At 60.8% G+C, this 13,649-nt stretch overlaps 1 protein-coding gene across 1 annotated transcript in view; it reads left to right on the forward strand.

Moving 5' to 3' along the window:
• Nucleotides 1–13,649, forward strand: part of Cacna1c (calcium voltage-gated channel subunit alpha1 C) — a 304,839-nt gene that overhangs the window by 759 nt on the left and 290,431 nt on the right. The window lies entirely within an intron of this gene.

A 13,649-nucleotide genomic window follows, 5' to 3' on the forward strand; every position in this document is an offset into this window, starting at 1 on the left:
GACCAGACTCACACATACACAGAAAAACAGACACAGGCAGGCAGGCAGAGTCTCTCACACACACAGGCACAGGCAGGCAGAGAGACAGACAGAGACGCACATTCACACACACAGACAGCAGATTATTTTCAACAATGGCATTTTCTGTTTGAGGATTTTCCCCCCAGTGGAAACATTGCAAGTTGATAAATCTGAAGAGGTCACCAAGCCGACATGGCCCGTTGTGTGCGCGCATGGTTTTCCCTGGGACGGTGGCTCTGGTTCACACGGGCGGGGGCGGGGCACGCGTGGCGTGGATGTCTGTGAGGGAACTGCCCCCTGCCCCCTGTGCTGGTCATAGCTATTTCTAGTCAGCTATTTCTATCAATAGCATTTGTCGTCGTCTCACGCTAAGTAATGGACAATAGCTTGTGATCACTGCATGAGAGCCCAGACCAGCACGTGTGCAGACTTTACCAGGAGGGGACAAATCCACACCTGACCTAAGGAAGAGCGCTAAGTGGGCAGGGCATCTGACTTGGGGAGGCCTGGCCTTGCCCCCGCTCCTCCCTCTCCCCCTTCCTCATTTCCTTTCTTCTTCTCCCTTTCCTTCTTCCTGACAAAAAGATGAGGGGATGGGTTTTTCCTGTGCCGTCAGTTCTCTTCCTGCTGGAAAGCTGGGAGTGCGGCAGGGAGTCACACCAGTCTCTCCTGGGCGTCTGAGGATAAATCTGAGCATCTGTCTTCCAACCCACTCCTCCCAGGAAGGCTGCGCCAGGAGGAGCTGCAGCCGAGTGTGGCTTTGGTGAACATGTGGGCTGGGAAGGTGGCTCAGTGGCAGAGTGCTCACCTCGCATGCATGAAGCCCTGGGTTCCATTCCTCATTACCACATACACAGAAAAAGCCAGAAGTGGCACTGTGGCTCAAATGGTAGAGTGCTAGCCTGGAGCAAAAGAAGCTCAGGGACAGTGACTAGGCCCTGAGTTCAAGCCCCAGGACTGGCAAAAGAAAAAAAAAAAATCTTTGATGAACACTTGATTTCTGGTTTAAGGTGTGGCATGTCTGCTTGAGCTGCTGTGTGATGCAGAGGATGGGGGTGCACAAGGCACACTTGGTGGAAGCCCCTCGGGACACACAAAGCTATGGGACTGGAACCCGGAGCCAGGGGAGCTGGGGGCTGGATGCCACCTGGGTGGGCAGAGCCCCAAGCTGGCCGGGGCTCCAGCACTAACACTTGCTTACCATCGGGCACTTCTGCACTAGGTATAAAAGGCTGGAACTGGCCTTTTTAAAAACTAAAGTTCCTGTGGACGGAGGAAAAGGGAAGGAAGAGCAGAAGGGGGGAAGCTGGAAGCACATGGGAGGGGGGAGGAGGGAGAGGAGGAGGAGGTGGCGGCGGCGGTGGCGGCGGTGGCGGCGGCAAGGCAGGGCAGCCCGTGGTGTCCCGGCGTCCAGTGACGGGGAGCAGGCCGCCCGCTGCCCCCTTTGGAATGTCTGCCCTGGCCGGCTCTTTCCTCACCTCTGGCGCCCGTGTTGCTGACCAAACACGGACACGGCTCATAAAACAAGCTCCCGGCGGGCCTCAGTGGCCACGCACAGCGCCGCTATCTTCGGCCCCTGCTCTGGTTCTTCTCACGTGCCATGATCTCACCCGTCGGCGGCTGCCGGGATCTTGGGGTCTAGGGCTCATGGCAGAAGGAAGGCCGTGTCCATCTCGAGGTTCATGAGAATGGGGGAGGGGGGAGAGTAGAAACCTGGCTGGTGAAAACAGCTCCCCTCCCCCTTCTAAATAATCAGCCTGGTTAGAGCTGGGGCCTTCACAAGAGGCTCTGGGCCAGCCAGGCTACAGAGCAGGGCCTTGGCCCTCAAGCTTTGCCTTTTGACCTTTGTCTGTCCTTGTGCATGGTTAAGCCACACCCTCTGCTTTGTGCGACGGAATAAGAGCTCGCAGGCTGTACACAGAGTAGTTCTGACGTTAGCCCACATTGCTTTCCTTTTCCCCAAACTCCAAGGGGCGCAGGGACATGACATGTTTTCCTTCTGTGGCTTCAGACATACGTGAATCAGATTCCAGCTTTCATTCCAGAACTTGTTTATCTGCAACTATGTTCGAAAAACAAGTGTGAAAGAATGCACACGAACAGGCAGAGCAGCCAGGACGACCACGTCCCGAGGTCGCTGTTTATCTTCTGGGATCCAGTGTTGTTTTTTTCCTAAGGCCTCCGGGGCAGGGCCCCAGTCCACGAGGCGCTGGGGCGTGGCTGTGTGCTCGGTCAGTCTGTGGCTCCGTGGCCGTGGGGAGCTGGTTCCTGCACTGTGTGTGCGTCCCGTGATGTGCGCTGCTGGCTGTCGACACAGCATGTGCCTGCATGGTTCTGTGCCTCCTGCGCCTCGCAGCACGCCTGTGACTTAGAGGAATCGTCTCCTGGGAGTCTGTATCCCGTCAGCCCGCACAGGCACTGGCAGGGGAACGGACGGCTACTCTGGGTCTGAGGTCGGGCCACCCAGTCCAGCACTCGAGTCCGGTAGATGGGCCAGCTTCAGCATCTGTTAGAACATCACCTCTCTGGGCAAGGGGCCGTAACGTAGAGTCCAAGTCTGTGGCAAGGGCAGAGGCGGCTCAGAGACGTGAGAGGTGAGCTAGCGACATCGTGACTTTTAAGCTTCGGTGGCCTCCTGCCTTTCTTGTCAGCAGCCCAGACCTGAAAGTCCTGGAGGTTAGTGAGGGCAGCCCTCACTGCCCGCCCGGTGGGACCTGAAGCCGCCGTCCTTGCTTCCTGACTCGAGGGACTGTGGGGCTTCACGCTGAGGGGCATGTGTGCTATGGGGGGACTGTCAAGTGTTTGGAGGGCTATAGAATGATGTGCAACATGATCCGACCCCTGGAGTCCAATAACCTCCCAGAACCATCTAGAACACCCTGGGTACACGTACAAGGAGACATGTCAGCGTGGCGAGGCCCAAGGGCAGGCCTGGGGAGCAGAGTGGCCCACAAGTGGGAGGCAGTTTGAGCAGAACTAAGGACTGAGCACTAAGAACCACCACAGAGCCTGTCCTTGGGCCACAATGCCCAAAGTAGAAAAACAAAATTACTGCCTGTGGGTGGAGTTCACTGTCTTCATAATAAATTTACACAGGGTTCTTTTAACCCTTCAGATCACTTTTCTAACCAAGCTGAAGAAGTGGTAAAGAGGGGCTGGAGATATGGTTCACGGGCAGAGCAAATGTCTGGAAAAATATGAGGCCTTGAGTTCAAATCCCCCTGCTTTGGATGAAAAAAAGAGGCGATGAAGTCTCAGGGTCTTAAAATCTGACAAGGCAGAAGTTTGTCTTGACATTTCTAGGTGTTCTGAAACACACAAGGAGTCTGAAAAACAAATCGGGGCTAGCCAGGATGGTAACGCGGCCCGGCTTTGTCACCGTTCTGAGAGGCAGGATGGCGTTTTGGAGAGCTAGTTAACTCGGTGGCCTTCCGAGTCAACAGCCACAAGCAGGAAGACAGCCGTAATCTCCCAGAACCAATGCGATCCTAGAATATTGTAACACGAAGAGGAATAGAAAGGACTGAAGATTCCTTCAGGTCCAGCTCTGTTTGTTTTCTGCCATCATCTGGTGCCACTGAGCACAGTGGGAGGTGGGTACAGGCCGGTGCCTGGCGGGGGCCTGCACTCTGCTGTGGGGTACAGGCCAGTGCCTGGCGGGGGCCTGCACTCTGCTGAGGTGGGTACAGGCCGGTTGTCTGGCGGGGGCCTGCACTCTGCTGTGGGGTACAGGCCGGTGTCTGGCGGGTGCCTGCACTCTGCTGCTGTGGGGTACAGGCCGGTGCCTGGCGGGGGCCTGCACTCTGCTGCTGTGGGGTACAGGCCGGTGCCTGGCGGGGGCCTGCACTCTGCTGAGGTGGGTACAGGCCAGTGCCTGGCGGGGGCCTGCACTCTGCTGCTGTGGGGCGACCGGTGTCTGGCGGGGGCCTGCACTCCGCTGAGGTGGGTACAGGCCGGTGCCTGGCGGGGGCCTGCACTCTGCTGAGGTGGGTACAGGCCGGTGTCTGGCGGGGGCCTGCACTCTGCTGAGGTGGGTACAGGCTGGTGCCTGGCGGGGGCCTGCACTCCGCTGCTGTGGGTACAGGCCGGTGTCTGGCGGGGGCCTGCACTCCGCTGCTGTGGGGTACAGGCCGGTGCCTGGCGGGGGCCTGCACTCTGCTGAGGTGGGTACAGGCCGGTGCCTGGCGGGGGCCTGCACTCTGCTGAGGTGGGGTACAGGCCGGTGCCTGGCGGGGGCCTGCACTCTGCTGAGGTGGGTACAGGCCGGTGCCTGGCGGGGGCCTGCACTCTGCTGAGGTGGGTACAGGCCGGTGCCTGGCGGGGGCCTGCACTCTGCTGAGGTGGGTACAGGCCGGTGTCTGGCGGGGGCCTGCACTCCGCTGCTGCCGCTGGTTTCCTTCTGGTTCACAGGCAGCTTCCACGCTGTGCATGCGGCTTCGGAATTCTGGCCCACTCTTGTTTGCAGATAATTTGACTCTTACTGCTGTCTTTCAAATGGAGCTTGAAGGTTTAAGTTTGTACTTTATAAAAGCTGTATAATATAACTGAGCTCCATCACTGCTCATTGCTTACTGTGCAACATGTTTTAGAGAAAGGCTGGCAGGTCAGAAGCTAGAAAGTGGCATCTAAATGGTTCTTTGGAGACAGGGCCTCGCTGTGTCGCCAGGCTGGCCTGGAACTGGAGATCTCGTGTTTCAGCCTCGCTAGTGCCAGGATTACAGGTGTGCACCACCACATCCAGCTTTAAAAACTGACTATGGGGAGAAAAACAGAAGGTGAATCCTTCTACTCAGGAAAAGGCTTATTTTTGGGTTTCCAGATTTTCTGAAATAAGCCTTTCTTCTCTGACCGTGGGAGACAGCAGCTGTCTCCAGGGCGGGGGGTGAGGGAGGTTTACCACCCGCCTGGCCGCACACTTGTGTTACACACCTACTCCCATCCTTCACAGCCCACAGCAGGGAAGCAGCAGCGGTCCTGGCTGAGGGCACTGCGACCTCGAGGATGCATGCTGGGTGTGTGTGTGACCCGTCCATCAGTCACCTTGCCGGGTCTCGGCTTTTGCACGTACAAGTGTGACTATTACCCTGGAAAGGAGCGGCAGGGGTGGAAGTTGGGCACGTGAGCCAGAGCAGTGAGGTTCAGCAGGAACCGGAGGGAGCCACACACGTAACCCTAACTTAAAAAACACAACAAACGGGCACAAGCTTAGGAACCCATTTTATTTAACCCAATATAGTACCGTCTCAACATGTCAACTGATTGACAGAAAATTAAGTTAACAAGGTGGGTTTTTTTCCATGTTCTTTTTCTCTGGGAAATGGGACAGCTCTGCCCACCCAGCGGGCAGCTCGGAGATGGCCACAGGCCACACCCTGTCCAAGCACCTACTTGGAATAAAAGCGAATGCCGACGGCGAGGACGCACACTCGTGGCATGGGCTCTGTGTTTTTGTTACTTTCTTAAGATCTGAATTAGATAGTGACTCAGCTCAGAAGCAGACAGTCCATAAAGGAAAATAAAACCTGATGCAACTATAACAGAAACAACTCAGACCGCATTCCGTACCTCATCAATGACACCCGCTAGGGAAAGCGCTCGGATGGCAGCAGCCAGCCATCTCTCGCTCTACACATGGCTGTGTGCACCCTTCTCCCACTACCACCCTCTCCCCACATTGCTCTTTACATGGTCCTATGTTGCCTGCCTGCCTGCCCCACCCTCCCCAGGATCCCTGGAAAGCCAGGGTTCACCTGAATGGCTTCCATTTCCTCCTATAAAACCCAACCTGTATTCTCTGAACGTGAGAGAAACCCATGCACCAGGATGACTTGATTCTAAGTGAGGCTACACTATTTTACCCGTGCACGCGCACGCACGCATGCACGCGCACACACACGTGCACACACACGCACACACACACACACACACACGTACTAGATAGTGCTCCTCCCGCTCTATACGGAGCCCTTGAACGCAGGCGGTGCATCAATCTCTCTCAGGCCCGACACAGGTGGTCAGGCTGGAGGAGCAAGGACGGGAGATTCGTGTGCTTCTGTACCTCACATATAACCAGACTATGTGCTTAGCTCCTGTGACTCCAATATGACCACAGGCTGGAACCCTGTGGACTTGGATTTTGCATGTATCAGGAATTCACAGACAGCATCTCTCGAGTACGGGCTCTCCCACTTTATCTGTGTGCCTGGTCATAGGGACTGAGGGAAAGGTGCTGCCAGCCAGGCGTCCACAGCATCCTGACCATGCTCCCGCCTCTGCCATAGGGTACGGCAGCCTTGCACTCAAGAGCTAAACATTCCCAAACTAGCGAACACTGAGCCCTAAGCAGGAATGCGAAGACAGACAGACACGCAGCCGAACCTCAGAAGTAATACCACAGCTCGCGGTGCGAGACTCACATCTGGCATTTCTGTAGAGGAGGAAGGGGTCCTGGAGCTGGAGGTCCAAGTCTTTAGTGATGGGTTCCGTCCTGTTCTCCATGCTCAGCCTGTTCATGATGGTGAACCCATACTTGGGAGACGCCGACCTGGAGATCACAAAGGGTAAGGACAGCGCTTAGTGCATCGGGCCTCCTCTACCTGCTGTGCACACACACATTGCACACCGCCTTCTGTGCAGTTTGTACATGTGGATGGCATGTGACTTTCTGCACATATGGTCCCTCACAGACTGCACACATCTGTGCATATGGACCCATGTACATGGACTCCACACATAACATTCTATGCAAACAGTCCCACACATGCAGACTGCACACAAGTAACCTTTTGTATGTAGCTTCAAATACAGGCTTGCTGCACATGCTAACCTTGTGTGTACTGTTTCACACACAACTTCAGGTGCGTGTACAGATTCACATATGCAGACTGCACTCATGTAAAGCAGCATTTCTGCAGTGAGCACTATTACACACATACACATCATATGTATCACCACCTGAGTGACAGGTTGTCCTGGGCAAAATAGCTCGTGTGTGTGTGTGTGTGTGTGTGTGTGTGTGTGTGTCTTTGTGTCCCTATTGGTAAATTCCTTTAAGGCAGTAACTATTTTTAGCTCGTGTGTGTGTGTGTGTGTGTGTGTGTGTGTGTGTGTGTGTGTGTGTGTGTGTGTGTGTGTGTGTGTGTGTGTGTGTCCCTATTGGTAAATTCCTTTAAGGCAGCAACTTTTTTTTTTCAGTTGTGAGGCTTGATCTCATGGTCTGGGTGCTGTCCCTGAGCTTTTTTGCTCAAGGCTGGTGCTCTATCACTTAAGCCACAGTTCTACTTCTGGTTTTCAGGTGGTTAACTGGTAATAACAGTTTCAAGGACTTTCCTGCTTGGGCTGGCTTCGAACCATGATCCTCAGATCTTGGGTAGCTGGGATTACAGATGTGAGCCACCAGCATCTGGCTGGTAATTATTTCTTAAAATCTTTTTAACATAGTTTTAAAGGATCCTGGTACTTCATAGAGTATACATCAAAATTATACAAAGAAATTTCCACAGAAAATGTTAAATATTGCCTGAAACGAATTATAAAGTTGAATGGTGGTCCAATGCAGTTGTGAGGCAGACCATAAATGAAGTTTATGTGAGGGAATGCGCGTTTTTTTTTCTTCCATATAAAGCAACAGCTTCATGGATACACTATTATAAAGATTGCTCTCAATAAAAATGTGGCACTCAGTATTTTTTTTTGTTGTTTGTTCATTTCATTCAATACATCTTGGCTGCTTTCGCATTAAGCGGAAAGCACCCGAGTGACACAGCACAGGTGCTGATGGTGGTGGCTGGGGCTCGGGCTGGGTCTGCCTGGTAACAGCCATGCGGCGAGGTGCCTGGGGACAGCTAGTGGCAAGGGAATGCCCCGCCAGTGCCGGGAATGCAGTGCTCACCGCAGGTGAGCATGCTGAGCCCACACCACTGCTCGCAGCCTCACCTGCCGCTGGGTGACCCAGGCAGGCACAGGTCCTCCCAGGGTGTCCCCTTGCCGCTGACCCCATGGTGGCCAGGCACTGTCCCTCTGTGACCACCTAGTGCCAAGCCTACCTTTTGTCACCTCCCGTCTCTTGTGGTGGTATATGCTGCACTGCGGTTCACGTGTGAATGAAACCCTGGGAGGGGCTCGGGCTGGACTTGTAACGGGCACAGGGTGGGCAAGGTGCTGACAAGAGGAGGAAGCATAGGTGCTGGGCCGCTGGGGAGGGGCGTGACACCAGGATGGCCACACCGGGGTGGACACAACAGGGAGGCCAGACCAGGACCAGCAGCGTGGACGGAGGCAACTGTGTTGAAGCTCTGGGCTTGGAGTGCAGGACAGGCCGAGGACAGGCTGAGGATCTGGTGTTTACTGCTGCTGTGCGCTGTCAGCCCCACAGCTGTGTGTGTCGTGTGTGCCCGCAGAGGGGACAGCTCCGGTCAGTCCCAGGCTCTGAGTAGAGCTCTTCAGTTGTGGATGGTGCTTGTCTGAGCAGTTGGGTGGGAAAGGGGGCTGATGATGCTCTTTCCAGATAACACCAAGGGGGATCTAGCCCTGTCCGGCCTGCTCTCCAAGAACGGTGTGCACTGACCCGAGCCACAGAACAACAGTCCACAGCCTCTGTGAGCACCATGAGGACTCACAGCCAGGGTCACGTGGTGGCCCCTTCCTGCTGCCGGCTAAGCTTCAAACCAGAATTCCTCTGTGTTATTTCTCTTTGTAACAAGGCTGCACTTGGGAGACACATGACAACAAAACCAAACCAGCCCATTCTGAGAGGAAACCAGTCTTACCTTGTGTACACAAACAGCGTTCCTTCCACATCGGTCTTCTCCTGGAAGACAGAAACACAGCCATCTGTGCGTGCAACACCCAATCCACGCATGCAACACATCCCCATGTGTGTGTGCAACACACCCATCTGTGCACGCTCTCCAGAGACAGAGACCTGCCCGCTCTTGCAGCCATTATAGAGGCTGATCTGTAGGGTTAAAGACCTGTCCACAGCCCAGCACTTGGGTGTGCAGAAGTATGTGTACATACACACACAAATATATGTACGTATCTATGCATACACACACAAACATGCACACACATTTATGTTTTAGTGTGGAAGGGACTGTCCCCTGTTGCTCACTGCCTTTTAGGTGGAGTAGGCAATGATCTCCCAGATGACTGGGAACAGCTTGCCTCCTGGTCAGGTGTCATTACATCCTACAGCTAAACCACTAATATTAGAGAACTCTTGTTTTTGTGTTTGAGTTTGGCTGATAGGAAAGCAGACTTAGATTCTTTGCATCAAGAACTTAAAGCAAAACTGTGAAGAACCTGGGGGTTCCTTTCCTTTTTCTGTTCTTTTTTTGTGGGGGGTGCTAGGGATGGACTCCAGGGTCTCCCCCAAGTGAGGTGAATGCTGTGCCCCCAACTCCCTTCTCCCTCTGGCTCTGTGTGCAGGATGCCCTGGTAAGCTCCTGTCCAGGCTGGGGACATGCTCACGACAATGGCTCCCTGGCTCCCATGTTCATGGGTGTTTCTGAATTGGAGAAAGTGGGTAGAGAACATTCCACTGAAATCCTTACCTGGCTCTGGAACTCATTTGAAGATAATAAGTGGTTATATAATGATATAATTTCACACAAAAATTACCATGAGAAAAAAGTAGGCTGGATTACAAAATTAAAAGTGTTCCTCTGGCGGTGGAAGCACTAAGCGTCAGGTGGTCACTGCTGGGTGGGTGCATCCCTGAGAAGTCCAGCAGCGCAGCTCCAAGGCTGGCGGTGTCCCAGCCCCGTTCCCCCTCCCCCATATACGACATATTTGGCAGCGCAGGGGATTGAACTCCAAGCCTCATGTTGGCCAGGGTGTGCCACGACACAGCCCCCAAGTTTGCTGAGGGTCGGGGTGCGGGAGGTGGAGGGCCGGGGTCTGAGGGCCGGGGTCTGAGGGGGTCTGAGGGCCGGGTACTGAAGGCCGGGTACTGAGGGGGTCTGAGGGGTCTGAGGGGGTCTGAGGGCCGGGGTCTGAGGGGGTCTGAGGGGGTCCGAGGGGTCTGAGGGGGTCTGAGGGGTCTGAGGGGTCCGAGGGGTCTGAGGGGGTCTGAGGGGGTCTGAGGGGGTCTGAGGGGTCTGAGGGGGTCTGAGGGGTCCGAGGGGTCCGAGGGGGTCTGAGGGGTCCGAGGGGGTCTGAGGGGTCTGAGGGGGTCTGAGGGGGTCTGAGGGGTCTGAGGGGGTCTGAGGGGTCTGAGGGGTCTGAGGGGTCCGAGGGGGTCCGAGGGGGTCCGAGGGGGTCCGAGGGGGTCCGAGGGGGTCCGAGGGGTCCGAGGGGGTCCGAGGGGGTCCGAGGGGGTCCGAGGGGGTCCGAGGGGGTCCGAGGGGGTCCGAGGGGGTCTGAGGGGGTCTGAGGGGTCTGAGGGGTCTGAGGGGTCCGAGGGGGTCCGAGGGGGTCCGAGGGGGTCCGAGGGGGTCCGAGGGGTCTGAGGGGTCCGAGGGGGTCTGAGGGGTCCGAGGGGGTCTGAGGGGTCCGAGGGGGTCTGAGGGGTCTGAGGGGGTCTGAGGGGGTCTGAGGGGTCTGAGGGGTCTGAGGGGGTCTGAGGGGGTCTGAGGGGTCTGAGGGGTCCGAGGGGGTCCGAGGGGGTCCGAGGGGGTCCGAGGGGGTCCGAGGACGGGGTGCGGGGTTTGGCCACTCGGACTCGGCCCCCTTCAGCTCTTGGGGTCCCGCACCTCAGCACCGGGAGTCTGAAGAGTCCGGACCTCCGCCCCGACCCAGGGGGACGCGCAGCCCCGACCCCGCCGCCGCCGCGGCCTCCCCACCCCGGCCCCGCCCCGCCCGGACCCCACCCCCCGGACCCCGCCCCGCCCCGGCCCGCCCCGGCCCGCCGCTGCCCCGCCGCCCGGACCCACCGCCGCCCCGGCCCCGCCCCGCCCCCGCCGCCCCGCCCCGCCCGGACCCCACCGCCGCCCCGGCCCCGCCCCGCCCCGCCGCCCCGCCCCGCCCGGACCCCACCGCCGCCCCGGCCCCGCCCCGCCCCGCCGCCCCGGCCCACCCTGGCTCCGCCCCGCCCCCCCGGCCCCGCCCCGCCCGGACCCCACCGCCGCCCCGGCCCACCCTGGCCCCGCCCCGCCGCCCCGGCCCGGACCCCACCGCCGCCCCGGCCCCGCCCCGCCGCCGCCCCGGCCCACCCTGGCTCCGCCCCGCCCCCCCGGCCCCGCCCCGCCCGGACCCCACCGCCGCCCCGGCCCACCCTGGCCCCGCCCCGCCGCCCCGGCCCGGACCCCACCGCCGCCCCGCCCCCGCCCCGCCGCCGCCCCGGCCCCGCACGCACCCACTCGTTGGCGCGGTGGCCGAACGTGTACAGAGCCACCTGGCTGGCCACGTCCACGATGCGGCTGATGTAGGGGTCGTGGCGCTGCAGCGCCGCCAGGCTGATATCTCGGCCCCGGGCCCGCAGGCCGCCCGCCGCCAGGGCCGCCATCTTCCCGCCGCTCGGCGCGCACGCGCACGTACACGCGCAGGCGCGCACGCGCACGCCGAGGCCCGCGCAGCGGCGCCCATTCGACGCCCTAGTGCGGCGAGCAGCGCGCAGAGCGCCTCCGGCCCCGCCCCTCCCGGCCGGCGCGAGGCTGCGCGGGTCGAAGGCCGCGGAGCAGCGCCCTGGCGACGCCCCGCCCGGCCCCGCCCACCCGCCCGGCCCCGCCCACCCCGCCCACCCGCCCGGCCCCGCCCACCCGCCCGGCCCCGCCCACCCGCCCGGCCCCGCCCGTGCCCCGCCCACCCGCCCGGCCCCGCCCACCCGCCCGGCCCCCGCCCACCCGCCCGGCCCCGCCCGTGCCCCGCCCACCCGCCCGGCCCCGCCCACCCGCCCGGCCCCGCCCGCGCCCCGTCCGCGCCCCGCCCGGCCCCGCCCACCCGCCCGCGCCCCGCCCGCGCCCCGCCCACCCGCCCCGCCCCGCCCACCCGCCCCGCCCCGCCCACCCGCCCGGCCCCCGCCCACCCGCCCGGCCCCGCCCGTGCCCCGCCCACCCGCCCGGCCCCGCCCGCGCCCCGTCCGCGCCCCGCCCGGCCCCGCCCACCCGCCCGCGCCCCGCCCGCGCCCCACCCACCGGCCCGCGCCCCGCCCACCCGCCCGGCCCCGCCCGTGCCCCGCCCACCCGCCCGGCCCCGCCCACCCGCCCGGCCCCCGCCCACCCGCCCGGCCCCCGCCCACCCGCCCGGCCCCGCCCGTGCCCCGCCCACCCGCCCGGCCCCGCCCGCGCCCCGTCCGCGCCCCGCCCACCCGCCCGGCCCCGCCCACCCGCCCGCGCCCCGCCCGCGCCCCGCCCACCCGCCCGGCCCCGCCCGTGCCCCGCCCACCCGCCCGGCCCCGCCCGCGCCCCGTCCGCGCCCCGCCCCGCCCCGCCCACCCGCTCCGCCCCGCCCACCCGCCCCGCCCCGCCCACCCGCCCCGCCCCGCCCGTGCCCCGCCCACCCGCCCGGCCCCGCCCGCGCCCCGTCCGCGCCCCGCCCGGCCCCGCCCGTGCCCCGCCCACCCGCCCGGCCCCGCCCGTGCCCCGCCCACCCGCCCGGCCCCGCCCGCGCCCCGCCCGGCCCCGCCCACCCGCCCGCGCCCCGCCCGCGCCCCGCCCGCGCCCCGGCCCTGTCCGGCCCCGGCCCCGCCCTCCCGCCCCAGCCCCGCCCCCGTCCGGCCCCGGCCCCGCCCTCCCGCCCCAGCCCCGCTCCCTCCGAGGATTCAGCTGCCGTGGCTGCTCTGGTCGCAGCGGGCGGCATTCGAACCCGGTGAAGACGAACCGACTCCCCGGGAGCCTGTCTGTCCCTCTACCTACCTGTCTGTCTGCCTGTCTGTCTGTCTATCTATCTATCAATCTATCTGTCTGTCTATCAATCTATCTATCTATCAATCAATCTATCAATCTATCTCTGTCTATCAATCTATCTGTCTATCTCTCTCTCTCTCTCTCTCTCTCTCTCTCCCCCTCCATCCATCTGCTTTTTATAACGACAGCCAAGTAGTTGCAACAGATTCGAGGTGAACAGTGAAGCCCCACGTGTTTACTGTCTGTGCTCAGATTATTGAGACGGATTCATAAATAAGTGATGCTCTTCGTAAACATGTAAGAGATGGATCCAAAGGCCAGCTTCCGTTCCCAGGGCGCGTAGAAATCGAGTGGAGACGAGAAGAATCTGCCAGCAGCCAGGGATGCTATTATGGGATGTAACCAGGGGTCAAAAAGGGGTGAGGGCCAGGCAGGCATCAGGATCCGGAGCGCAGGCTGGACGCGGCCAGGCTGGACGCGGGGGCCGTATTGGATATCCAGAGTGTGGCCCTCCCCGGAGGCCGCTGTAATTGGATTTCGATCCCTATTTCTACCCCGGAGTCATCTCATCTGAGTGCCCGGTCTGCTTGGCCTTGTGGTCAGGGGATATCTTAATGACCGGAGAGCCTCTAAGCGGTGTTCGCAGGCTGACTTGTCTGTGATTTGAGATTCCTGCGCACTCGCCCCACAGCTGCGGTGAATGTCCTCCAGCCAGGCTTTCCTGGGGGACGGTCCAGCGTCGTGACGAAGCGTTGTGAATCCAAAGGCACTCAAATCAAATCCCCTACCCCTCGCTCAGCGACACAACCTTGGCGGCAGAGCGGAGAGTGGGGGGCCGGGGAG

This window comes from Dipodomys merriami, unplaced genomic scaffold (genome assembly GCF_024711535.1).
Source record: "Dipodomys merriami isolate MVZ:Mamm:240054 unplaced genomic scaffold, mDipMer1.0.p SCAF_368, whole genome shotgun sequence".
Classification (NCBI taxonomy): Eukaryota; Metazoa; Chordata; class Mammalia; order Rodentia; family Heteromyidae; genus Dipodomys; species Dipodomys merriami.